The sequence below is a fragment of the Ovis canadensis genome, chromosome 25 (assembly GCF_042477335.2).
Source record: "Ovis canadensis isolate MfBH-ARS-UI-01 breed Bighorn chromosome 25, ARS-UI_OviCan_v2, whole genome shotgun sequence".
NCBI classification, from domain to species: Eukaryota; Metazoa; Chordata; class Mammalia; order Artiodactyla; family Bovidae; genus Ovis; species Ovis canadensis.
The window spans coordinates 45,689,113-45,715,672 of record NC_091269.1 but is presented as its reverse complement, the minus strand read 5'-3'; the positions used below and the strand labels follow the sequence as shown (position 1 = coordinate 45,715,672).

Sequence of the window (26,560 nt, the reverse complement as noted above, 5' to 3'; positions counted from 1 at the left end):
ACAAAAAAACCTGTTATCTCCAGTTAATTATTATGGGAAGATGCAAGAATCTGGGTTCACTGAAAATTTTTCCCCAGATGCACGTCTTAACTATCTAGGGCCAGTAGCTAAAGCACAGAATTTCCCCTGCTTTTCTCCATCCTGAATTCCCCTCAGGGTGCACCGTCAGTGGGAAGCTGTGGCGGCTAACGGCTTGAATCTTTAGAACTGGGGCAATGGCAGCGTTCCCCGTCCCCACTCCGATGCTGCTGCACTGGTGGGGGTGAGGGTCGCTAGCAGCGAAAGGGACCGTATGTAGCGTATATTGTGCTAGCGGGTGGGGACTTTGGTCTCCAAAGCGATCTGCCTTCCTTCCTCCCTTTCTTCTTCCCTCCCTCCCTTTCTCCTTTTCTCCTTCCTGCTTTCCTTCCATTTTATTTTTGTTCTTGTTATTCTTTCATTATTTTTCTTTTAAAAGGTCTTTCTCCTAGTTAATTTTGGTAATTACAAGAGTGACATGCACTCATTTGCCTGGTGAATCCATACAAAGATGGAACCCTCCCATTCCCGTATCAGCCCTGGGGAACCTTTCACCCTCCTGTCTGTACAAAAGCGTGGAAAGTTCTGTACAACTAGGATCTTACTGATATTTGCTAAAAAAAAAAAAAAAAAACAACCCACCTCAGGCCTCACCATCCCAGTGGTTTTTAGCATGGAATATTTAGAAACATGTTAAGGCTTTTTTGTTGTTACTTTTTTTTTTTGACAATGAGGAGGCAGGGTTGGTGTGACGTGAAGGGAAAAGGGATGCTGAATGTGCTGTACTGTGTGGGGCAGTTTTGTACCTGCAGTTCCTGTAGTGTCCCAACTCAGCAACACATTTTCTAAATTTCACAGGATATGCACAGTCCCCCAGACAGTGGAGCTGTGTCTAATCTACTTAAAAAAAAAAAAAGCAGACTATGCAACAGGAGGAATCTACTATGTTCATTCAATCATTTCTCTATAAGAGAAATGGCTCTTCAGATACTTACATTGTTTCGAGTTGGTTTTTTTTTCCCCTACTATTTCAAATTGTATCACAAAATCACTTCTTTTTATATATCCTTTTGGTGGGTGTTTCTATTCCTCTAGGAAACCTGTTAGTGTTGGGGCTGTGAGGCTATAGTACTGGTATTTTGTGTAAATAAAATAACCTGAAGAAAGTGTCAGGTTATTTTCCCAAAGCGTGATGCAGTATGCTCACAGCAGAGCACAGCTGGCTTCTCGGGCACCCTCAGTACCCCTGGCTGTTGCTGTTTGGTGTTTGAAATTCTTGCCTATTTGCATAATGAAAACCAATATTTCATTGTGGCTTTCATTTATATTTTTCTGACCTTTGAGCATCTTTTAAAACTCTTTTTGGCCACTGCTCCATAGATGCCTCCGGGGAGGCAGTCCCTCAGGGAGTCAGGCGATCCCACGGCAGTAAAGTGCCTTTCTCATCATCTCATATCAAAGCGTGTGGTCAACATGACTTAACGCCGTTGATGACAACCTTGCTTAGTAATCTTTGCACAAGGACCCTGCATTTTCCTGTAGGACCAGGCCCTGTCTCTAATATACATATCCTTCAGCACCCACTGGGGCAGCTGCCTAGGCTCCTGCCTTCCCGAACCTGCTTCTCTGCTCTCCAGTATCCCAAACTCTTGGAGACACAGGGCAAGCTCTCTTGAGAACTCTACCTGTGCTTCTGGGTCACTAGATGGCAGCCCCTCCTCCTTGCAGGAACCCCAAGTTTCCATGCAGAATTCTGAGGGTCCCCCCTACTGGCGACAGGGTGAGCCACCTTCCCACCATGGGGCCAGGTGAAAAGAGTTATTTGTCACCTGAATTTTTCCCCCTCAAGGAATATCATCCTCCACACTGACTGAGTGAGGGTGGAGGCTACTGGGGTGGGGTCAGTTTGGCTGGCATTGAGGACTCTGGGGAAAGGGGTTAAGCCCCAGATGGGAGGCTCTCTCAGCCTGGGCCCCATTCTGCCTTAGAAATCTGCTTTGCTTTTCTGCTACTTTTTGAAACCAGGGGACAAGTCTCTCACCCTCCTGTTATGCAGCTGAATGAACAAGTGCATCTTGGTGCTGATTCTGGGCCCTCTTCATAGAGACCGAGCATCTGCTCTTCCTCAGCCCAAGCTGGGTACCGGGCTGCAGCGGTAAAACAGAACCAGGCAAGGCCTGGACTCTGAGGGGCCTCTCACGTGACAATGAATCTGAAATAAAGTGGATAACCAGCAGTCCTGGGCATGAACACCCAGCAAGCTGGAGAGGAGACTGCTCCTCTCAAGTAGATTTGCGTTGGGGGTGGGGGTGGGGGTGAGGAGTGGGCAGCGTTCCTAAGAAAGTGTTTAAACTGAGACCTGAAGGGTGAAGGGGCAGAAAGTGTTCCAGGCAGAACTAAATATGCACAATGTGAGAGCTGCGAGTTTCAGTTTTATTGGATAACTTACTGGGGACTACTCAGTAGAGGGAGGAACCGCTCCGAACCAGTAGAGGAGGTCAGCATAAATGTGATTTTGATGGAGGGGGTACCTGCAACCAAGAACATATCTCAGCAGAAGTTGCTGCTGGTCACGCAGAGCAGAGATGTCAGTTAGTGCTTTTAGTGCTTTTCTAAGTATGGGAAGATGCAAGAATCCGCATTTGAAAAAAATTTCTGATGGAAATACTTTTCTGTCTGAAGGCCTGTTTTGTCGGTTTTGCCAGAGCACAGAGGGCCTTGTCCTGATCTCTGTTCTGAACTCCTGGGCTTGTTGAAGGTCAGCAACTGCAGTGACTTAATTCTTGTGGAACTGGGTGGCGAGCGACATTTTTTAGTTAGCAGGTCAGCAGGACAATAGATCTCACTCTGCCGTGAAGTGAAGGGAGGAGAGGGGAGGGATAGCTCCTGGGTCATCCCCACTGCTTGCCTGCCAGCCTCAGTTCTGGTGGCATTTTCCTGGGGTGGGCGCCCCCAGACACACCTGGTTGCAGGTGTCCGTCTCCACGGCTGCCAGCCACCTCTGGGCAGGAAAGTGTGGGCATCAGGCCTGCTCTTCCCTGTTCTTCTGTCCCCACCCTGGCCTTGCCACCACCACCTCACCCTGTAATTTCCCTGGAGCTTCTTTAGGACTTAACTGGAACTGCTCCCTCAACGCCCACCCTGAGACAGGGCCTCGCCCACCTCCCACCATCCCCTCCCTGCAGAGGCCTTGGTCACGTGGTGTGGGTGACTGAGTGCTGCTTGAAGATGGGGCTCAGACCTTGTCTGGCCCTACTGCGGCTGCCTCCTTGGCGTGTCATGGATCTCTCTGCATCTTTCCAAACTCTTAGCACAGAGTTCATCTGAAGGGAACATAGAAAACTCCGTAGGATCTCAGATGGCAAGGAACCAGAGGTAGAAAATGTCCCCATGCTGCGGAGGGAAAAACTGAGGCTGTATCATAACCTGCTGGTTCAGGGGCTTCACAGTGTGGGGACAAGAAGTCAGGCCTACAGGGTGGGGCTCTGTCCTGGTGTCCACCAGCCATGAGGTCTGGCCGTGTAAGACTCTCAGAACCTCAGTTTCCCTGCCTGCAAGTGGAGATAAAGCTCTTTCCATCAGGGCTGCCATGAGGTTTAAACAAAGTTAAAAGGCTGCAAAGAGACTAGCTCCTGGGGAAAACTTGTTGTTTGTAAGACATGCCCCTCGCCTCAGCCCTGCCCAAGCCTCTCAGTACGTAAACCCTGAGCAACTTCAGACAGAGCTCAAAGGAACAGATGCTGGAGATGCGTCTTCCTCAGTAGCCAGGAGGAATCTGGGAGGGGCAAGGGGACGGAGGCAGACATTCTTTAAGGGTGTCTCTGTGACAGTGGCCAACTTTGCCCTGTCCCTGACCCCAGTTTCCCTATCTGTAGAGAAGAATCCTAAAACCTCACCGATGCATGTATTTATTAGCCACTCACCACATTAGAAGCTGTTATTATTACTGTTACTATTACTATTAGTTGCTTAGCATTGATGAGGGCGATGTGGGGCAGACGTGTGTCCCTATTTTACAGATGAGGACAGTGAGCAATAGGGGAACCCCAATGACAAGCTTGGCCCCTCTCTGTGCATCCTCGCAGAGAGAGAGTTGTGGCTCTGGAGATGAGAAGGTGGGGTCAGGGCGGGCCTGAGAAGCAGGGCTAGGATCCAGATTAGGTCACTGGGGGACAGGGTGCTGGAGGAGACGAAAACAAGCCCAGACCATTTCCTGGTTGGGCACTGAGAGCCAACACCACCTCTTTCTGCTCCATAAATAAATTTCACATTTAAATAAATATGGAATGGCATGACATTATTTTCCTTCTGTAAAAGAAAAGAGCTTTTATCCGGTCTCCAGAAGCTGGTTCCTTATTTCTAGCTCCTCTCTGACCTCACCCAGGGGCAGCTGGAGAAAAATTTTCTCATCCCCTTGGAGGGGAGTCAGGTCAGGAACAATGTGTGGGCAGCGCTTGGTCCTAAGCCGCAGACAGACTCTGTTCCTGAAATTCTTCTATAGGTAGTTGTTGGGAACTCGAAGTGGATTTTCCCTCTGAAGTAATGTTGTCAGGGCTTCTTTCATTCCCAGGCTGGCCCAGCAGCCTGTTTTAGAGGAAGGGAGGAAAAACCAAGGGTGCAGGAGTCAGATTACCTGGGGTAACCCCAGCTCTGCTGTGTGGTCACTGTGTGGCCCTGGGGAAGGGATTCAGCCTCTCGGGGCCTCATCTCAGGCTGTGTCAGAGACAGTTCTCCAGAGGCCTCTGGAATTTCTGGAGTCTTGTGACACCTTTTGTTCTGGACTATCTTTCCAAGGGTGTTTATTTAACAAACAGCCTTGGCAGATAAAGACAGTGTCTCCCTTGGGCAGAGGGCGGATTTGTTTGCTTTCCAGGACAATGAAAACAATGTCTCCTCCAAGGCAAAGATCCAGCAGGTTTGCTAGAAGCCGCTTTATAAGGCTAGGGGTTTCCTAATCTCAGGATTCCTTGGCTGTGACACCAGCCCTTTGTGGGCACAGAGTTCCCCTGGGCCTGCCTCCCACTTGGCCCATGAGACAAGAGGGCAGAGGGGACCAACATGAACATGGAGCTTGTGTCCCCTTTTACCTAACAGGTCTGCTGTCTCTGTCCCAGAAGTCTTCTACCTTCATCCATGGCACCGGCAGGCTGACTGCTGGCTTACGAGCAAGAGGGAAATCTCAGACCTGCCGCCTTTCTTGGCAGTCCGTGCCCGACTCTAATACCCACCCTGTTGTGGGAGGGTAGGATGCCTGGCCCTTGATGGGGAGTTAATAAATGATGTTTGGAACAATTTTACTATCAGTGGATGGGAGGCCGGTTATTCACGAAGAGCCAGTGAAAATTCCCACCCAAGACGCCAGCAGTACAGCACAGCCTTGGCCCTGGGGTTAGGAATTCCATCCTGGCAGGATCTGAGACAGGCTTTCTGGGGCAAGGGCTCCAGATGGGTAGACTTCAAGTCCCTTTTGACAACCCCCTCAGCCCCCTCCCCTCTCAGAGGCAGCCTCTATGATCAACTTGAAATACATCTTTCCAGACCTTTCCCTGTGCGTAGATATGTTTAGAGAATGTATACTTGACTTTTACGGAAATTATTTATACTATATTCTCTTGCACTTTTCATTTTTCTCCTAAAAATACATGCTAGACACCTTTCTATGTCAGCCCACTTGGCTTTTAAGAACTGCTGGACAACATTTCTAGTACGATAGTTTTGACTGATGACAAAAGTTACAACCTAGAAGTCAAGAGGTGTATTTAACTTGGTGGGCTTTCTGAGGACTTCAGGTCCAAAAGACAGCATCTCAGATGGCTCTGAGGAAACTGTTCTGAATAGGCAAGTGGAGGTGGTGGTGGGGGCGGGGGGGTGGGGTGGGGGAGTGGAGGGAGCCAGGGTATTTAGGAGTTTTTACCAAAAAAGACCAGGTAGGTGGAATATCAAAAGATTACAGTTAATAAAGGAAAACTGGTTATCTCAAGTTAAGGAATTTGGTGCTTTTCTGTGTTTCTGTCTATGGGAAGGTGCAAGAGTCTGGGCTCACTGAAGCCATTCCTTTGCTATGAACCTCAGCTCTCCGGGCCCAGCGTCCTGGGTTTTCTCAGCCCGAGTTTCCTCAGGTGCACCCCTGGGGGTGACTGCTGTACGGGCTTGGCAGTGGGCACCCCCTTTGTCTCCATCGTGAGTTCCCTCAGGGCTCAGCGTCCAGGCGGCCATAATGTAATGGCTTGGTGGCTGCAATAGCAATCGTTTACTGACAGTTTACTGATGGTTTTAGTTCTCCGATGCCATTTATTCACCACTCCCTTCTGGATGAACGTTTAGTTGCTTCCACTTTTCATCAGCACAAAGATGCACATTGCACATATTGAAACACCTCCTTTGGTATATGGGTGAGGGCTTCTACGGGGCAGAAACGAAGGTGACACTGCCCCCACCCCCCCACCCCCACCCCCGCACCCCCACCCCCTATCCCCCCACCCCGCCCGCAGATTAGAAATATGGCCGTGGAGGCTTCCTGAGGGGCTGCAGACTTCCTCAGATCATGCTGGTGGGTGGAAGGATGCAGTGATCTTAGCCCCGGGGCTCCCTCTTCCTTTCCACTGGGAGTCTCCACCCTGCAGGGAGTGAGAGGGCCAGGGCGCCAGGCTAGGGGGGAAGGAGGTAAGGGGGGCTGGGCCGCAGCAGCTCTCCCAGAGAGGCTGGTAGGCCCAGAGGAGACAATTGCTGAGGCACCACAGAGGCCCCTGAGGAGCCATCATGTGGGTACCCAGAGGGGAAATACATGCTTGTCAAGGGCTACTGGGCCCATGTTTCCTAAGAACCCTCTCTTGGGTGCCCCAGTTTGGAGACAGGCTCTGTCAAGGATGATACTGGACTTAAAAGCTAGGGGGTCCTCTTGAGGGGCCCAGTCCTCTCAAGCTCAACCCAGAGACAGTCCACCAGTCCTAAGTCTGCTAAACCTAGCTACCTGTGGCTACCTGTCACATTTCCCTGTGGCCCAGGCATTTAGACCAAACCAGTCAGGCAGCCAACAGGGCAAGATCTGAGGGAGAGACCAGCAAAGACACCAAGCCAGGCCTCAGAAACGCCAGCTCGTGTCCACGAGAGCCCCTGCCAGGCGCTGTGCTGGGCCTGCTGAGATCAGCTACGGAAGGCACTGCTTGCTGAGGTCAAGCCAGCACAAGAATGTGACATCCAGCATAACAAGTAAGACAGAATGAACTCACTGTTCAGAAACTAACAACTCTCAGTACTTCCTGGGAACGGACATGCCAGGTGCTGTGCTAAGTTCTTTATTCTATTGCCCCTATCATCACATTAACCCTGTGCGGTCGGCTTTATTATAACCCTGTTTTGTTTTTTTCACAGATGAGAAAATAGCTCAGGGAGGTTAAGGAACTTGGTCCAGGTCCCACAGCTAGTAAACCATATGCCTGGGACTCAGACCCATGCTTCTAACTCTGGCCTTCTGCTACCCAAGTGTTCTTAACCTTGAGAGTCATGGACCCCCTTGAGACTCTAATGACAGCTCTGAACCTTCTAATCAGAAAAGTGCCTGCAATATAAACACCCGACCCACTCACAGGCGTGAGGCCCCCTTCCTGAGCAGGCGGCCTGTGCTCAGAAGGGCCCCAGGCCTGTTGTTGCCATCATGAAATTTTTAATACTTTCTGAACAATGGGTTCCACATTTCATTTTGCCCTGGGCCCTGCAGATTATGTCCTGCATAAGCCTGCACTTCTTATGCACAAGCCACACACACCACAGTTTGCAAACGACTTCAGATGTGTAGGAATCCCATGAGACCATTCAGAGACTCAAGAAAGACACTTTTTGCTTTCCCCTGCTTCCTGGAAGGCCGTGTATGTGTACACACCGCATGTGTGTGTTTGCAGGTGTGTGTGTGTGTGTGAGTGAGTGTGCTGTGCGTGTATGGGGCACACTGTCAGGTAGAACTGTGTTCCCCAGGGAAGGGAGCAGAGGAAGAGGCGGTGGGCTTGACATCGCCCTCCACACAGTTTTTGGAGCAACTGCTTCACCTCTGAGAGAGGAAACCCAGTCCTGATGATAAACAGCCCTGGTACTAAACCCGTGTCCTTAAAAACCTGCCACCTCCTGAGACAGGACAAGGAGGCTTTGTCCAGGTGGCGGCCTCAGGGCAAACGCAGAAAGGTGGCCAGAGGCGGATGCTCAGGCCTAGGACTCTGTACGCACCCCTGAGAGCAGAGACTCCTTGGTGAGGGGTGGGCACTGGGGTGGCACATGTGTCCCTGAGGACACAGAGGGCAGAGAGAGCCTTTCCAGCCAGGAGCGGGCTGCAGGGGACCTTTATGCAGTTTTCACTCTGATCTGTCACCTTGGGCAAGTGATTTAATCACTGTGACTCAGTTTCCCCACCTGTTTAATGGTTGTTGTTGTTCAGTCGCTCAGTTGTATCTGACTTTCTGCGACCCCATGGACTGCAGCACGCCAGGCTTCCCTGTCCTTCACTATCTCCAGAGTTTGCTCAAACTCATGTCCATTGAATCAGTAGTGCAATCCAGCCATCTCATCCTTTTTCACCCTCTTCCCCTCCTGCCCTCAATCTTTCCCAGCATCAGGGTCCTTTCCAATGAGTCGGTTCTTCATATCAGATGGCTGAAGTATTGGAGCTTCAGCTTCAGCATTAGTCCTTCCAATGAACATTCAGGACTGATTTCCTTTAGGGTGGACTGGTTTGATCTTCTTGCTGTTCAAGGGACTCTCAAGAGTCTTCTCTAGCACCACAGTTCAAAACGCATCAGTTCTTCAGCACTCAGCCTTCGTAATGTCCAACTCTCACATCCTTACTGTTTAACAGGGATAACAGTAATACCACCCCTGAGGTTATTGTGAGTGTTGAATTTAGTCGAATGTCTTTCCAACATAGCACAATAAATGATAGCTATTGTTGCATTCCTGGAGAAGGAAATGGCAACCCACTCCAGTATTCTTGCCTGAAAAATTCCATGGACAGAAGAGCCCGGCGGGCTACAATCCATGGGGTTGCAAAGAGTCAGGCATGACTGAGTAACTGAGCATATTGTTGTATTGTTATTAAAAACTGGATAGGAGGACAGGGCTTCAAGCATAACAGCTGTGCTTTTAGTTTGGGGCTTTATTCTCCTTGTTTTTAATCATCCCCATGTGAGATACCACTGTGGGGGGCAGGATTCTGTGGCTAACAACGAGGGAACCAGTGCTGGGATGGGAAGTGCCCTGAAGGGAGGTGAGCATCTCGGGGGAGGCTCATCCCTCAGGACAGGGGTCCCAAGGTCCCAGGAGGCCAGTCCCTGGACTGGCCCAGACTCTGGGCAGTTGGGTTTGAACAGGAGAATTTCTTTTCAATAACAACAGCAAAGGATGTTTCTTTGTCTTCAAGGGTGACAGATTCCTGGGTTCCCATCCTTACCCCCTGACCCCCGCAGCCTCCCTATGAGCCAGGTCACAGGGAGGAGCTCCTGGTGCACATAGTAACCGCCTCCTGCCTCAGAGCAGAGCAGGGTGTTCAGGGGCTGAAGGAGGCTAGCAGCAGGGGCTGGAATGATGTCCTGCACTGGGGCTCCCAGCAGATCAGAGCTCCGCCTGCGCTGGGGGTCTGTTCCGGGGTTCTATAGGACCGACTGAGTGGGTGGCCTTTAGTTATCACTGTCCACCCTCCACATCTCCCAGAGTAGATGTGATTTTGAAGTTCATCCCTGCCGTGTGTGTATGCTAAGTCATTTCGCTTGTGTGCAACTCTTTGTGACCCTGTGGACTATAGCCCGCCAGGCTCCTCTGCCCATGGGATTCTCCATGCAAGAATACTGGAGTGGGCTGCCATGCTCTCCTGCAAGGGGATCTTCCTGACCCAGGGATCGACTCCATGTCTCTCACGCCTCCTGCATTGGCAGGCGGGTTCTTTACTGCTAGTGTCACCTGGAAGCCATAAGTGCAGGTAACATTCTTTTTATTTAAGATTTTTTTTTAACTTGACTGCGCCAGTCTTAGATCCCATGGCACGTGGGATCTTTGATCCTCATCGTAACGTGCAGGGTTGCAGCTGAGGCATGCGAACTCTTAGTTGCAGCATGTGGGATCCGCAAAGCAGACCCAGGCCCCCTACATCGGGAACACAGAGTCTTAGCGGCTGGACCACCAGGGAAGTCCCTGAGCTAACATTTTTGAGGCTTTCTACCTGCTGAGTTCTCTCCTAAGCTCTCTGTCTGCATTATCTCATTATACTTCACAGCATTCATGTAACTCCAAGAGTTATCACAGACGAGGAAAATGAGACTAGAAAGGGACAATAACCAGGTAACAAACTGCAGTTCCACTCAGGGGATGTCAGAACTACATCCTCAACCATGGGCCTCTCAGACCCTGGGCCCCAAGCCCACAGCTTCACGCTGACTTCTCTCCACGGGACAGAGGCCCAAGGAGGCCGGCAGGGTCTGAAGGCCGAGAGGGAGTGGTCCTGTGTGTCCTCTTCCTCCTCTGGCCAAGATGACTGATGACTCACTCTAAATAACCCTCACACCTTGGTGGCAGTGGAAACTTTGAACATTACTTTCAGATAAAAAAAAATCAGGTTGGATAAAGTACTTGACCCATCGTAGGTGTTGCATAACTGTCTGCTGTTATCATTAGCTTTGGAATGGGGTCACTGGCCTCCCCAACCCACTTTGAGGATGCTCTATAATCCTCCATCAGAAGGGTGAGGACTCAGCCTGAGGGTGAGTAAGTTGCTCGGGCCACTCACATGCCTCATTACTGGCACCTTGACCCTCATAGACACATCATCCCCCTACTAGAGCGCTGAGTAATAGGGGCGGGGGGCAGGTTGTGAGTGGACGCCCCCAGGGAGGGAGAGGTAAGCCAGAAACCAGAGAGACATAGCGAGGAACTCAGGAGGCCAGGTATGGCTTGACCATTCCCCAGGTATGTGGCCTGAGGTGGGACGCTGACCTGCTTTCATGGGAGACATGGCAGAGAATGATAGAAGTGACGCCTTGACCACACCCCAGCCAGGCTACTTTGAGTCCTCTTGTGGAGCAGGCCTTCACCTTGAACTAGAAGGAGCTGAACAGGACTTCCCTGGTGGCACAGTGAATAAGAACCTGCCTGTCAATGCAGGAGACACAGGCTCCATCCCTGGTCCAGGGAAGATGCCACATGCTGCGGGGCAACTAAGGCCTCCCCTTACTACTGAATAGTGCCTCAACTACTGAGCCCATGCTCGGCAACAGGAGAAGCCAGCACAGTGAGCAGCGCACCGCAGTGACGAGTAGCCCCTTCTCACTGCAACTAGAGAAAGCCTGTGCAAAGCAAGAAAGACCCAGCATGGCCAGAAATACATTTTAAAAAATTTTAAAGAGACCTGAACAGACACTAACAGTTTCTAACAGCTCAGGGCCACATTCCTAGGATGGATGCTGGTCCCTTTTAAAGTGCCCACTTGGGAGAACTCATGGCTCCTGATAGAACTGACTGTCCCAGCTGTTGCCTGAAGAGATGGCCCACCTCCCAGCCTCCATGGGAGGGGAGGAGCACAACGTCTAGAAGGCCAGTTAGCCAACACTCAGGGCTTTCATTTGGACCAACACCTTGGTCTTCACTACCCTGACTGTCCTGAGCCGCTGCTTACCCACCTCCCTCTTCCCTCATTCTCCCTTTAAAATGCCCAGGCACCTCTACACAAGTCCAAGTTGAGTTTCGCACCCACCTGACTCTTCTCCCTACTGCAGTGGTTATTACTGATTAAAATCTGTCCAGACCGCCAGGCTCTTTCGTCTTCCTCAGAGGCATCTCAGGCCCGCTGTGAGAGTTTAGATGAGATGCTCAGCCCGTTGCTGGGTATGGCCGTGCTCATCGGGCATCTCCACCAGGTGCGTTATACTTTTGTAGGTGGAAGGTGTTAGAAAATGACATGCAAGAACATTGACACCAAGACTTTAAAACGTTTGGATTGTTTTCTTCCTCTCTGGGCCAAGCAGAGAGGAATCCTGCACCAATCCAACAGTAGACTTACTGGGGGTGGTGTTGGGCAAAGATGAAAACTTAGGAAGAAAAGATGGGATCTGTGTCCAATGGGGCTGGGAGAAGTAAAGGGTAGGAACCTGGGATAGAGGGCAAAAAGGTATGTGAATCAACATACAAGCACACACACCCTTTCCCATGTCCAGTTTGTTTATGTCAGACCCTAGGAGGCGCAGCAGGTCAGCTGTCACACCTCCCAGATCTATGCTGGGGCCAGACCACCATCCCAGTTGGTAAAGATGGGAAAGACAGGGGCATCTTCCTTCTAGATCAGGCCTATGGGTGGGACCTGAGAGATAAGAGCCCAACAACTGTCTGTTCTAAGGAGAACACTGCATCCTATTTGGGTGGAGATGGTAGAGAGGAAGAGGGGTTTTAATTTATAGGAAGTTTTCAACATCCTAGATGAAGATTTTGTTTATAAGAATCCTCGTTTAAATAGATATCATGTTTTTTAAGGACAAGTGTAAGAGAGGTTTTATGAAGTATGATCCTTGCTTTTGGAGACTGACAAGAATAACATGATTAATTCTCATCATCAACATGGCTCCAAATGCTTTATAGACCTCTCATTTCAGAAGAAGTAATTATCACCTTGGATGGAGAGTTAAAATTAGACAGACTAAGGTACAAGTTATTCATCTTATTGGCTCTATGTGACCTTCAACAAGAATTATAGGCTGAGTTATGTCCTCCAAAATTCATATGTTGAACTCCTAACTCTCAGAACCTCGGAATGTGACCTTTTTTAGAAATAGGATTGTTAAAGATGGAATGAGTTAAAATGAGATCATATTGGAGAAGGGAGGGCCCCTAATCCAATATGACTGATGTCCTTATAAAAAGGGAGAACTTGGAGGTAGACACGCATAAGGAGAACAGCATGTGAAGATGAAGGCAGAGACTGGGGTGAAGGCTCTACCAGCCAAGAAACACCAAGGATGCCAGCAAACTACCAGGAGCTAGGAGATAGGCCAGGGACAAATTCTCCTTCACTCCTCACAGAAGGGACCAACCCTGTTGACACCTGATCTCAGACTTCTAGCCTCCAGAGCTCTGAGACAATCAATTTCTGTTGTCTAAGCCACCCAGTCTGTGGTACCCTGCTATGGCAGCCCTAGCCTGGCACCTCTCCACTCAGTCTCAGTTTTCTTGTCTGTAAAATGGGGATAATAATAGTACCTACTGGGAGAGGCAGTACAGAGGTAGGGGGAAATAAAAGTGTCATTAGGGGATTATATGAAATCGTGTGCATGAAATTTTATAAAGCATTATAGAATTTAAAGAATCTTTTTATTTCATTCAATTTTTTTAAAATGGTAAAAAAAAAAATATACAGTACTTACTGTAGCAGAGATAGTGATAGTCACCAAACGTTCTGTTTGTTCCCCCATATTTCCCACCCTCCTGAAATTGGGTAGGTGTCATGTGATTAGCTCTGGCCAATGGCCTGTGGGCTGAATGACATGAGTCACTTCTGGGAGAAAGGGTAAAAGAGATGGCATCCAACCCTCCAGGTTATTTCTCTGCCTCAGCACCAAGGCCTCCTGTTCAGTTGGTTGAGCGACAAGATTAAAGCTACCTGGCTTGCTGAGTCACTGTATGAAGGCAAGATGCCCCAGAGAGGTTCATGGACCCACAGCAGGCTGCATGTAGATAAGAAGTAAATTCTTGTTGTGTTAGGCCCTGAGACTTTGGGAACTGTTTGTCACCATGGCACACTCTATCCTATGCAGATTAAAACACCACCTCTAGGACTGTTGTGAGGATTAAATGGGTCAGTATATATAAAGCAAATGGCATATAGTACTGCTGCTGCTACTGCTAAGTCGCTTCAGTCGTGTCCGACTCTGTGCGACCCCACAGACAGCAGCCCAACAGGCTCCTCTGTCCCTGGGATTCTCCAGGCAAGAACACTGGAGTGGGTTGCCATTTCCTTCTCCAATGTATGAAAGTGAAAAGTGAAACTGAAGTTGCTCAGTCGTGTCCAATTCTTAGCGACTCCATGGACTGCAGCCCACCAGGCTCCTCCGTCCATGGGATTCTCCAGGCAAGAGTACTGGAGTGGGTTGCCATTGCCTTCTCTGGGCATATAGTAAGATGTTAGTTATAACAGTAAAGGTTAGCTACAGCTGTGTGACTGTAGGTAGGATATGTGACCTCTCTGAGCCTGTTTCCCCTTGAAAATATTAGAAGCAATGACAGCATCTACTATGGAATTGTTGTAGGGATTAAATAAGGTTCTACCTATAAGTGCCTGGCCTAGGGGTGGTAAAGTGTGTTCATTCTTCTCTCATTATGGCGGCCTGGTCAATGTGCTTGCCTGCCTGTCTCTCTGAGGCTCCTCTGAGCAGGACTTGGCCGGCAGCCACTGACCTTTCCCTCCCTGATGAAAATGCACTGGGCCCCATTCTTCGGTGAAGTCATTACCGAAGCATCTGCTCTTTGTTTTGTAAATCTTCCCACAGTGGGGCTGGAGGCCCACCCTTACACTGCTGCCAGGTCTTGGAGGCGGCTTTATGCCCATGCAGACTGAGGATCAGCTGTGTGCTAGGCAGACTGCACTTCCCAGGGCTGGCCAAAGTCTTGTGTTCAGTGGAACTCGGCTTTTCCATGGATCAAGATGAGTCAGCTTTCCTTGGGCTGCGTCATAAGGAAGGCGTGCCACAGGGGCTTTCTGTGCCATGTGCAAGGAAAGGGAACATTTCTCTTGAACCAAGGGAAGAGAGAGGACGTTAAGACACCAGTGGACTTGCAAACTGAGAGCTGAGAGCTGTGACCAAGTGCTGAGGCCCCAAAGACCAGCCAGAACCAGGGGCAGAGCAGGGATGTGCAGAAATGACCTCTGTGAAGTTACAGACCTGCTAAATCAGAGGGAGATGTCAAGATTTTCCTTTAATGTAAAAAAGGAATAGATATTAGACAAGGCCATAGTTGAGAACAGCTGGATTCCAGTAAGTACCTCACTGTTAACAGCTGTTTGTGCTGAATGTGCTCTTGTAGTTGATCTCACTTCAGTTGGCCCTTGTGGTGTTAGCGGTGTTTCTCCCAGGATCTCCTGGGCCCTGGTGCCTAATCCAGCCTCTGTACCTTGACAACAAATAAAATCTCAGAGACAGTTTTGGGTGAAGTAGAGAATAGCTTTATCGCTTTGCCAGGCAAAGGAGGCCTCAGAGGTCTAATGTTCTCAGAACTGCGTGTCCCAACCGGAAGGTGGGTAATGAGGAGTTTTATAGTAAGGGTTCAAGGAGGAGGGCGTGATCAGCTCTTGGACGTTCTTCTGATTGGTTGGTGGTGAGGTCAGTGGGCATCAGCATCATCAACTTTCTGGTTTCAGCCTTCTGGGGTCTCAGAGCTTGCGAGCAGCATACAGCAAACATTTTCCCCCTGGTGGGGATTTCAGCATCTGCAATACGGCTCAGAAGTATTGTTATGTATATTCCCTGAGGGGAACCAGAACCCTGCCCCACGCTGCCCTATTGTTCCTTGACTGTTCCACCCTATCTCCAAATCCGTTCCCTTCCCTAATTAGTTTGAATCTGCGGCTAGGAACTCAGGGAAGGTCATGGAGGCTGAATGAAGCCTATTTCCCATAATCAAGAAATGGGGGACACAGAAAGGCTTTTGTGCCCAGGAGCCCCATGGGGTCCTGTTTGGCTTCAGCCCCTTTAAATAGCAGTTGTCCAGATCCCACTCCAGATCACTTGAGTCAGTCTCTGAGGACAGCAGGAGGCAGTGGCTCTCAAAGCGTAGACCAGGGACCTGCAACACCAGGGCACTGGTTAGAATGCAAGTTCCCCAGCCCCATCCCAGACCAACTGAATCAGAAACTCTGAATGCACATCTGCATTTTCCCAAGTCCTCCAGGAGAGTCCTATGCACAGGAAACGTTTAAGAAACAGTAGATTGTTGTATATAATCTTACTTATTTTCCTACTTATTTCTGGCTGTGCTGGGTCTCTGTTGCTGCATGTGGGCTTTCTCTAGTCGCGGTGCACGGGCTTCTCATTGCAGCGGCTTCTCTTATTGCAGAGCATGGTCTCTAGGGCACAGGCTTGTCAGGCAGGCCGGGCGGCTCAGTGAGGTGCATAGCACCAGGGACCTGAGTCACGTTTCCTGTTAGCTGGGAAGAAAAAACAGCACTCCTTGACCAAATTAGGAAGACTTCCCCTACACACCAACCAGAAAGAGACAGGACATGCGCTCATCCTGTCTAGCCAATCATGTAACGCCAGCTACTCCTGTAACTGAGACAAAGAACTGACTGTATATAAACCGCCATATTCCTTTGCTCGGGGTCCCTGTCGGAATCCGCTGTGTCCTAGCGCGCTAGAAATAAACTCCCTTCCTGCCTTTTTGCATTACTGTGGAGGACTTGCTTTCTCTCGGTCGGTTCGGAGATACGGGCTCGGTGCATAACAGGCTCAACAGTCACGGTACACTGGCTCAGTTGTTCCATGGCATGTGGGATCTTCCTGGATCAGGGATCGAACCCATGTCTCCTGCATCTGCAGGTAGATTCTGTACCACTGAGCCGTCAGGGAAGCCCAGCTGGTAGTTTTAATGTGTGTCCAGAGTTGAAAACTCCTGGGTTAGTTTAGGACCTTTGTGTTTTTAAAATAAATGAGTGGGTGAGGATTGAGTTTAGCGGCCTCTTCAGTGGTGGCTTATTTCCTCCCTGCTGAGTTTCAGAGTTCAGGATGAGAGGAGCTGGCCTCTACTCCCTATAAGGTGAAAGGGGACAGTGACCTGCCCATTCTTTGAATATCTTTTGTGCCGCGGCCAGCACAAGCAAGAGTCGCACCTGCACAGGGAGAGAACGGAGCGTCCCCGCTAAGAAAAATAAGAGAGAGACAAAAGATGGGGTTGAGAGGATCAGCCCAAAATGGCTGATACCTTGCTTTATTGTGCTGCAGTATATATAGGGTAAAGTACGTGACTTATGACATTCACAAGGTTGTTTTTTAATCTCAGGATACAATCACCAGTTGTGTACAGAGAATCACCAGACCCTTACCATTGTATACATAATAAGATAATCTATCTTCTAGGACATGTTGCAGGAACTGGACATCCTGGAGTCTTAAGGGCTATAAAAATTCTTGAGGGTGGCGGGACAGGGAGCTTAGGAACATGTCCTAGGGCTCTGCATACCTGCTGAGCAGCTCCCAAGACTTGACCCTTCACGGGCACTCCCCCGCACTTTTGCATAGGTAAGTGAGAATGAGGCCGCACGGTGCGCACTGCTACCCCTCTGCTCTTTCACCAACACCCTTAACAGGGGAGGCTGACAGGCTCAGGGCATCCTTGACGAACTGTATTTTGAGACAGTACTGACTTCCCTGGTGGCTCAGACGGTAAAGCGTCTGTCTACAATGCGGAAGACCAGGGTTCAATCCCTGGTTTGGGGAGATCCCCTGGAGAAGGAAATGGCAATCCACTTCAGTACTATTGCCTGGAAAATCCCATGGACAGAGAAGCCTGGTAGGGTACAGTCCATGGCGTCGCAAAGAGTTGGACAGGACTGAGCGACTTCATTTTCACTTTCTTTCACTGAAAAATGCAAAGAGGTGGAGCCCAGGCTCCCTTAGCTGCAGCTTAGTGAGTCCCAGCTAAGCCAAGTTCACACCCTGAAAACATAAAGCCTTTTTCTTAGGTTTTGGCACATTCTTCACAATCCTAATCCTGGAGGAATTAATTTCTCATTTTGGAGTAATAGAATAGTTGTGGGAAGTGGGTGGAGTGGGAATTTCTAGGAATCACAGCTTTTTTTTTTTCATTCACTTCTTTATTTTCAATTTAATGTCCCTGACTGTTCTGATGGTCCACCCAGCAACAGTTACTCGGCTTTGTCTTGGGATCATGTATTGGTATTTCCAAGCAGAAGGGACTAAAGTAAGCATCTGGGTTACAGCAACTGGAAGTGAAATCTGGCTAGAACTCCATACCCTCTGCTTTCCCTGCCTGGAAGGGGGTGTGTGCATGTGTGTGTACCTGTGTATGTCTATGTAGGGGATGGAACACGTTCCCTAATCTGGTTCTTCCACACCTGGAGAAATCTGTGACCCATATGAGCCAGCTCTTGTCTAGTGAGGGGCCACAGGCGAGGAAAGAAATCGAGGGTAGGTGGACAGCTGCTGGAGGCTTCTGTGGGTTCCAGGGCCATCTCTTTCTCTCCCTGGCTCAGCACTCTGGATTCTGAACACATCAGCTTCCTGTACATGCCTTGCGCCCCAGGCGCACCTCAGTCCTCACTTGGTTATTAACCACCCTCCTCTTTCCTGTCTGTCTCGGCCTTTCAGGGCTTCTGCTGGCAACACTGTGGGGTTTCTCCTTGGCTTCTTCCAAGTCTGCTGGGCTAAGGGAGATGTCTTGGATTTATGAAAATCAGCCCCATATTGGGGCCAGATGCTTCAGAGAAAATGAGGTGGTCAGGACGAAGTCAAGAAACAAATAGGGGGAAGGAGGAGGCCCAGCAGTGAAGGGCAGTCTCCTCCAGGGGCTTCTGAAAAGTCTCCTTTCTCCGCGCAGCCTCTGCTCCTTCTCTTCCCAAACCAAACATTTGCTTATGGTTTTTGTAAATTTCCATGTCTCACTCTGGGGCCAGCACATCAGTGTTTGCTGGGCTGTTTCTTCCTCTCTGTGGACAGGGGCGAGGAGGATGGAACATGGGAGTCCTGGCAAGTATGAATTGAATGCCTTGCAGGAAGTTGAGGGCAAATGCCAGCCCTGAGTGGGGACGGCTAGCAGACATGGCTTTCCGAGGTGGGTGAGGAAGCAGGCAAATGCTCAGGCTCTTTTTCTTCCTAATTGCATGACTTGTATTATCAGAAACATAGTTAGTCATGGAAATCATACCAATGGTGATGATAAATCACCCTAGGGCACTGTACTGAGAATGTCACACACACCTCATTTAGAGCCTCCAACACCCGCTGAGCAGGTGCTTTGGTGTTGTTACTACCTCCATTTGTACTTTGAAACTCAGAGAGGTTTCCATGAATCAGGGATGGAATTGAGATTTGAACTCAGGCAGCGTGATTCCGAAGGCTACACTCATTTTTCCTTTGTTTATATAAATCATTTATGTGACTGGGCCAGGTCTTAGTTGTAGCACACGGGATCTTTGATCGTTATTGTGGCATGCAGGTTCTTTTTTTTTTTCATGCAGGTTCTTATAGTTGCAGCATTCGATCTCGTAGTTGCAGCACGTGGAAACTAATTTCCTGACCAGGGATCAGACCCGGGTGGCCTGCATTGGGATCATGGAATCTTAGCTACTGGACCACCAGAGAAGTCCCCAGACACTATGCTCTTAAACACTATGTGATGAATGTAAGGAATCCGTGTTTGTTAAAGAAATTGTTGAAAATTCAGATAAGTAATTTATTGTCAACAGTTTGGTTTATGTCTTTCCAATCATTTCTCTGTGCAAAATATTTCACATTATAAAAAATATTTTATGTAAATGGAATTTTATAGACTACTTTTGTTTAATATATCCTATATATCTTTAATGTCATAAAAGGCCTTCTGTATGATTATTTTAATAGTTGCAAAGTATCCCATCATATGTGTAACCATAATTTATTTGACCAGTTCCTTATTATTCAATAGTTAAGAGGTTTTTTCTGTTTGTTTTTCACCATTAGAAATGTTTAATGATTCAAACGTTAAATCTTAGCATTCAGCCACAGTTATTTCCTTAGAATAAACTCCTGTACTGGATTTGCCGGATGAAAGGGTATGAAAAATGTTAAGGTATTTGATGCATATTACCAAACTTTCCTCCCAGCAGATGAATGGGTGTTTCTCTATGCCTTCATCAGCATTAGGTTTTAGTATTTTAAAAGACAGTTGCCAATTTAAGAGGTCATTGTTGTTTTAGTTTGCATTTCTTGGCTGTCTGCTGAGTTTGAGCTTTATGCCTGGGTATACTGTGGGCCTGTATCTGGAGGGCAACAGGAGAATTTCCTCCAGCAGCTCTGCGGGTGATATTTCTGTCTTAGCTCCAGTCTTCTGGCACTGAAAGCCAAGTCCTAAAGAGAATCTCTGGTCCCACTGCTTCTTTCTTGGCCAGGATCCTATGAGCGCTGTTCACAGAGGCAGATGACATCTGCAGGGATTGCCTCAGATCCCAGACAACTGGACTGACAAGTGCCTTTTATATACCCCTGTCACCGAGAATAGGATTGAGGGTGCCAAAGCACGCACAGGTCCCCACAGTGATGTGGCACGGCTGGCCTGAAGTCCAGTCCGGAGCAGAAAGACCTTGTTTTGCAACCTGGTCCACCCAGGGTCTGCCTCTCCAAGACTTAGTTTCCTTACCAGTAAAATGGGGCAATATGAGTAAAATGATCAAATCAAGAGCCAGTTTCACAGGGATGGAAGGATCATCCAAGGAGATAATGCTTGGAAGGTACTGGGCATATGCCAAACTCAATAAATCATCATCATTATGATTATTTTTAAAATTGTTCTTTGTGACCTTATATATGACATTACTCATCTTTACTTTCCTCTCCCCACCCCTACCCCCAACACACACACAGCAGCTGCAAATCAGTTTTCTTCTCTATTTTTGGCTACCGTGGATGGCATATGAGATCTTAGTTCCCCAACTAGGGTTCAAAGCCATGCCCCCTACAGTGGACACATGGAGTCTTAACCACTGGACCACTGGGGAAGTTCTTCATTATGATTCCTGATCAGTTGTGAGTATCTGGAGGGTTTTGAGAGAGGTATTTTGAGTGAATGGAGGTCTTAGGCCTCTGAGGAGACTGATAAAGCTCAGGGAGCTGTTGCTACAGGTAGAGGCTGAGTGAGGTTGCATTGCCAAGGTCAGAAGGGAGCTGGTGACTTACACTTGAACCAGTGAGGTCCAAACCACTTGCAACTGGACAGTGCCATCTGTCATATGCAGGGAGGGATGGACACAATCATTGGGTCTGATGGTAGGTTTTTCGCTTCCATGCCGGGCGGCCCGGTGTGGGGGCTGCATGCTGTGAGCCCAGAGCCAGTGCTTGCTGGGCTGAACTACCGCTACTTTTTATCACAGCAAATTCCTTAAATCTTGCAGACGCTCCGTTCCTTTATCTTTAAAATGGGGAAATCATTTCCACCTCAGTTGAGAGTGGTACTGAGGATTCAATAATAGATAATGAGTGAGTCCCCAAGACAGTGTTAGGGTCATTGCAGGAGCTCAGGAAATGTTCATTAAATGAAAGTGGTGCCAAAAGACAGAAACAACCCAAGTACCCATCTGCTTACAGATTCATAAACAAAATGTGGTTTATCCACACAATGGGCTATTATCTAGCCTCAAAAAGGAATGAAGTTCTAATACATCCTACAACATGGATGAACTTTGAAAATATTATGCTAAGTGAAAGAAGCCAGAAACAGGAGGTCACATATCGTATGATTCCATTTATACGAAATGTCCAGAATAGACAAATCCACAGAGACCGGAGCAGACTTGCAGTCGCAGGGCATACGGGGTTTCCTTTTAGGGTGATGGAAAGGTTCTGATGATGGTTACATACTGTGTGCATGTGTGCATCAGTCGCTTCAGTCATGTCTGACTGTCATAACTCTCTGTGGCCCTATGGACTCTAGTCCATCAGGCTCCTCAGTCCATGGGATTCACCAGGCAAGAATGCTGGAGTGGGCTGCCATTTCCCTCTCCAGGTTACACATTATGAATGTCCTGCTTTCACTAACAGTAAATTTTAGGTTACGTGTGTATTGCTACAATTGGAAAAAATGTTTATTCCAACTGCCTCTTAAACTTCCTCTCCATTCATTCATTCATCCGCCCACCATTTGCGCTGTGCCAGGAGACACGATGTGAAGGCTTTCGCTGAGACTTAACCTCCCATGAGAGAGAATATGAAGGGCATGTATCAAGAAGTAAGTTGTCAGGAGCATTTCCCTGTTGTGAGCTTCTTGGATTCCTACTTCCAAGGGCAAGTCTCAACACATGTCTTCTCAGCTGTTCCTCTGCTCCCAGCCAAGCCAGACTTGCTTCAGAGTGGTAGGCTTCAGACCAAGTCTGAACACACTTCCATTTGGGCCAGCCAGACCCCTCAGGGGCCAGGTCATCAGGGAGAAGTGCTGCCCGTTGGACAATGTTTTGAATGAATTGACTTAAACCCAAATCTTCTTGGTTCTCAAGGGTCAGCCTTTCCACTCATACATACAGAGGTAGAGGGCAGTTTTTTCCTGGAAAGGGAACTGCTTAAAGAAATCAACATTAAGTCAGAGGAGACTGCTGAAACGTAGCAGTGGATTAATGAAAGCTTCCAAAAGGAAAGGGAAGATTAGCCCCTACTCACTCAACCAAACTCTGGGAGTTGCTCTGTGGGCCATCTGAGGGTCATTCCTGGAAGCTCAGCACTGCTTTTTATGATTTGTCCTGCTGGGGCAGATACTGAGGGACCTATTCTATTTGGTCCCAGGCTCCACTGTGAGCTCTATTTAGGATTCCCTATAACTTTAAAAGGGCTTCCCTGATGACTCAGAGGTAAAGAATCTACCTACCAATGCAGGAAATGTGGGTTCAACCCCTGGGTTGGAAAGATCCCCTGGAGAAGGAAACAGCAACCCACACCAGTATTCTCATCATGGGGAATTCCATGGACAGAGGAGCCTGGAGGGTGATAGTCCATGGGGTCCCAAAAGACTTAGCAACTAAACAACACTAGCCTTCAAAATATTTGTTGATTCATTGATTAACTGAGGCATCGAAAAGAGTGTGAACATAGGGTGAAGGATCTCTGTTTTCAAGTAACAGCAGCCACTGTTTACTCAGGGCTTACCATGAACCAGACATGCTACACTCACCCTTCACATTGATACTATCCCTATTTTAATACATGAGCAACCTGAGGCTCAGAGAGGGCAGTTTACGGTCCAAGGTCACACAGCTGGGACACCTTGCTGGAGAAGAGCAGACTCAGGATGACTTTGGAAAGCTGGCACACAGGGAAGAGGTTAGGCTTGTTCTGTATGATCCCAAAGGAACCCCTTTGGTTCTGGATCTCCACAGCATTTTCGTGGCCTGTGGGGTCCTAACAGATGGAAGCGGGAGAGTTGAGGCAAAAAATGGGACAGAAGGGTCTTCAACGAGTAGGGATGTAGATTCATATGTTGACACTGCTGGTCATGTCAGCTTTCTGTACCTCTCTCTTCTCATCTGTAAAATGGGATGTAACTGGTCAGACCAGCCCACGTTGCTTCACTCTATCATTCAGCAGCTCCCTACAGTTCTTGGGATCAAGTCCAACCTCTTAGCATGGCTTGGAGGCTCCTTCATATTCAGGTCCTAGCTTTCCTCTCCAGCCTCCAGCCACTTCAACCAGAGCAAACTGTTTCTTGGCCCCGAACCCTTCAAGTCCTCTTCATCCTGAAGGCCTTTTGACATGCTGTCTCCTGGGTCACCCTGTTGAACTTTCCTGGGTGGGCAAGAATGGGGTGGCATCTGAGCCCAGGCACTGAGGATTGCCATTGTGAGCACCATAAGAGCGCACCCAAGGGGCCTGTGAGGCCCCGCAAGTGAGCATTACCTACTATGTGCATCAGAGCAGAAAGACATGGAAAGCTTTCCAGGGAGGGCAGCACTGGTATGGACCAGATGCTGCGTGGCCCCGCCCACCCTCCACATGGGAAAAGCACCTACGCTCCGCCTCACTGTATATTCTGGCCTCCTGCTCTGGTGGGCAGCAGCTGTTTTGGGGTAGGGGTGAGCAGGTGAAATTCAGGTGTGTGTGTGGAGAGATGGTGAAGGGAAGGGGGAAGGTTAAGTTCCACGGTGTTTTGACCAGACAGACCTAGGCAGAGTCCACGGTATCTAGAACTAACCACGTTATGCCCAAGGTCTAAGCATTAAGGGCCCCTCTGTGGGCCTGTTGGGGAAAGCCAACACAGACCTCAGCATTCCACTAGGACTTCAAGTGGGGTTTGAAAACTCAAATGCTCCAGGGCCTGGGTGCTGTCCTAATGAATGGGGTCACACTGTGGCCTTCCTGGCCCGCTGCTTTCTCCCTTTGGATGGCCATGGATTCACAGAGAGGAATCCATGTGTCCAATGTGTCCACTGGAAGTAAAGCATCAATGCTGATGCCGTGATCAGTGGTGCCTTGTATTGGAGAGACCAGAGGGAGCCCGGGCCCCGCCCTTCTCCACAGCTGCAGCCAGCTGTTGTGCCAGGGTGAGAGCCCTGCGTGACTTACCACCCCAGGGAGCAGGTGCTGTCAGGCCCCTCCCCTCTCACATATCTACTTTGGAAACTTGCACGGTGCTCTGGAAACTTCCAACCACTTGTATCTTCCTTCCTTTCTGGGCCTGACAGCTTTTTTCAGAATTCCAGAATGTTCTGCAAGCAGAGCAAGTGCTAAGGGAATTACTACATCCCAAGAATGGCCTTCAGCCAAAGACTGATGGGTCTTTGATGTAGGTATGCTCTCAGTGTCTTCACCTTGCCCCTCAGCTCGGGTCATCCCAAGGTTCAAGCTTCACGCACCTCCTAGACGCATTCAGCTCCAGCTGTCCACGGTGGCCACTGGCTCAGCACTGTGCCCTTTGCTGCCTGTCGCCTCCCCTCTTCCCCTGCTGGGCCGTCTGCAGCTCCATCATAAACCATTTGCTCTCAAACCTTTGTCTCAGAGTTAGCTTCTTGTGTGACTCAAAGCAAGAGGCCTGATTGTCAAGATGACAATATGTTTTTTATATAAAACCCTTAATTTTTAAGTGTTGGTCAGTTGTTATAAACAAAAGCAGCCCACGTATGGACCACGCATCCGCAGGGTAGATTTGGTCCATGGCCAGTGATGTGTGGGGCTAGGTGTGCACTGGGCCTGTCCTGACCCTGGCATCCCTTAAATGCTTGGGCATCATGGCTGTGGCTATGCTCATGGGTGTTCTTTCCAGCAACATGGCTGTCTTCCTTCCCTGCATCTCTGAGAATGTCTCTTCCTTGTTACTCTCCTTTCCTCCCTCCCTCCCTTCCTTCTCTCCCTCATTCTGATTTTCTTGGGCAAGCCTCTCCAGCTGAATCTTTACTGCTTGCTTGCTCTTCTAATAAACTGCACAGCAGCATTTAGCAAGGGCTTTACTAGCTACTAAGGGATTGCATCTCAGGAACCTATTTACTGTTAGTAACCTTTGTCCAGATGTTTTAGAAATGGTTCCTTTAAGAACTATCCTAAGCTCGAGTTTCTCAATTCAGTAGTGTCCCGTGATGTTTATGCCTGGCCTGGCTCTCCAGGGTCCCCACTCTCCATAGGGGTCACTACATCTTTTGGGTAATGCTACAGAGGCCCCGCAGGTGTGGGTTGATTTGAAGACACCAAGGGTTTCAAGCCACCAGCAGGTTTTATGACAGCAGCATGGATGTGTTGGAGCTGTGATCTCTGTCCTCCAGTGACCCCAAGGCCAACTCTTGTTCCTGGCCTGCAGCTCAGTGAGGAGGATGGGAAAGCGGGATGGGGGCCCTGAAACCCTGGGCTTTTTCTCCCTTGAAGTAGGTAGCTACGTCACCTACCACCTTACTGTCTGCTTACCATGGCTTTTAGTCCTAAACACTTACCCTTGCAGGTTTCTGGTAAGTACAAACTGTTCTGTAGAATGCCAAAGTCTTGAAGATCTTATTCAGGGAAAAAAAAAGTTTACGTGATAAAAATTCCACCCATAAAATTGGTTTTGAGGGAATCCTGGTAAACTGGATCAGTCAGAGGAAAGCAGGGCTTCTCGGAGCCTTTAATACACTAATGTGAACTGTACTCCCTTATAAGAGGTTAGGTGACCACAGGTCCTCCAAAGACTTGGGGACACTGCTGTGGACCCCAGGACCTGGCAGGGCTCTGTGCACAAGTGCACAGGCCCAAGGCCTCTCTGTGCGTGATCAGGCTGTCTGCTAGGACCGAGCCAGCTGACTGGCTGTCTCAGCGACCCCATGGGGTGTTCAGCTCCTCCGCAGGGTGGATAACTTGTGGTGTAGTACAGGAACATACAGGAGCCCTCAGAGGTCTGGGAGTGGAAAGAGGCTTGGCCTAGGCTGGTGGCTGAGCGTGGGAGGGTGGGGAGGTCTCCAGGCTTCTCGGCTCTATGATTAGGGCAATTTGTTTCTCCAGGGGACCATTTGTGGTAGGAAACACAGCCTAGAAATTAAACTAAATATATCCAGCGCCCAGAAGATTGGAAACAGCAGTGGCACCTGGCTGGGGGCCGGATGGCCAAGATTTCACCCAGGTCGGGTGTCATTGTGCTGCCTCCGGTATTTTAAGGGTAGGGAGGTGAGTGGTCTGAGTCTCCGAGGCTTGGCCTGGGTGGAATGACAGATGCAGGTTTGAATCTGGGGGGACGAGCTCTCTTGTCCTCATACCATGCTTCACTCTGTCACCCCCTCATTCCAGGGACTACTGTCCCCAGTTTCCAGCTGTTCTCTGCCTCTTCATGGCTGCTGCTGTTCCTGCTTTTCCTGTGTCCCCAAAACCACAAAGCT

At 49.1% G+C, this 26,560-nt stretch overlaps 1 long non-coding RNA gene across 1 annotated transcript; it reads right to left on the bottom strand.

Moving 5' to 3' along the window:
• Positions 1-15,176: 15,176 nt before the first annotated feature.
• LOC138430346 (uncharacterized) lies at positions 15,177-16,293 on the bottom strand. Its single transcript, XR_011253108.1, has 2 exons — positions 15,995-16,293; positions 15,177-15,463 (listed from the first exon to the last, which is right to left on the bottom strand). It is a non-coding gene; the product is annotated as an uncharacterized lncRNA (long non-coding RNA).
• Between the last annotated feature and the right edge of the window lie 10,267 nt (positions 16,294-26,560).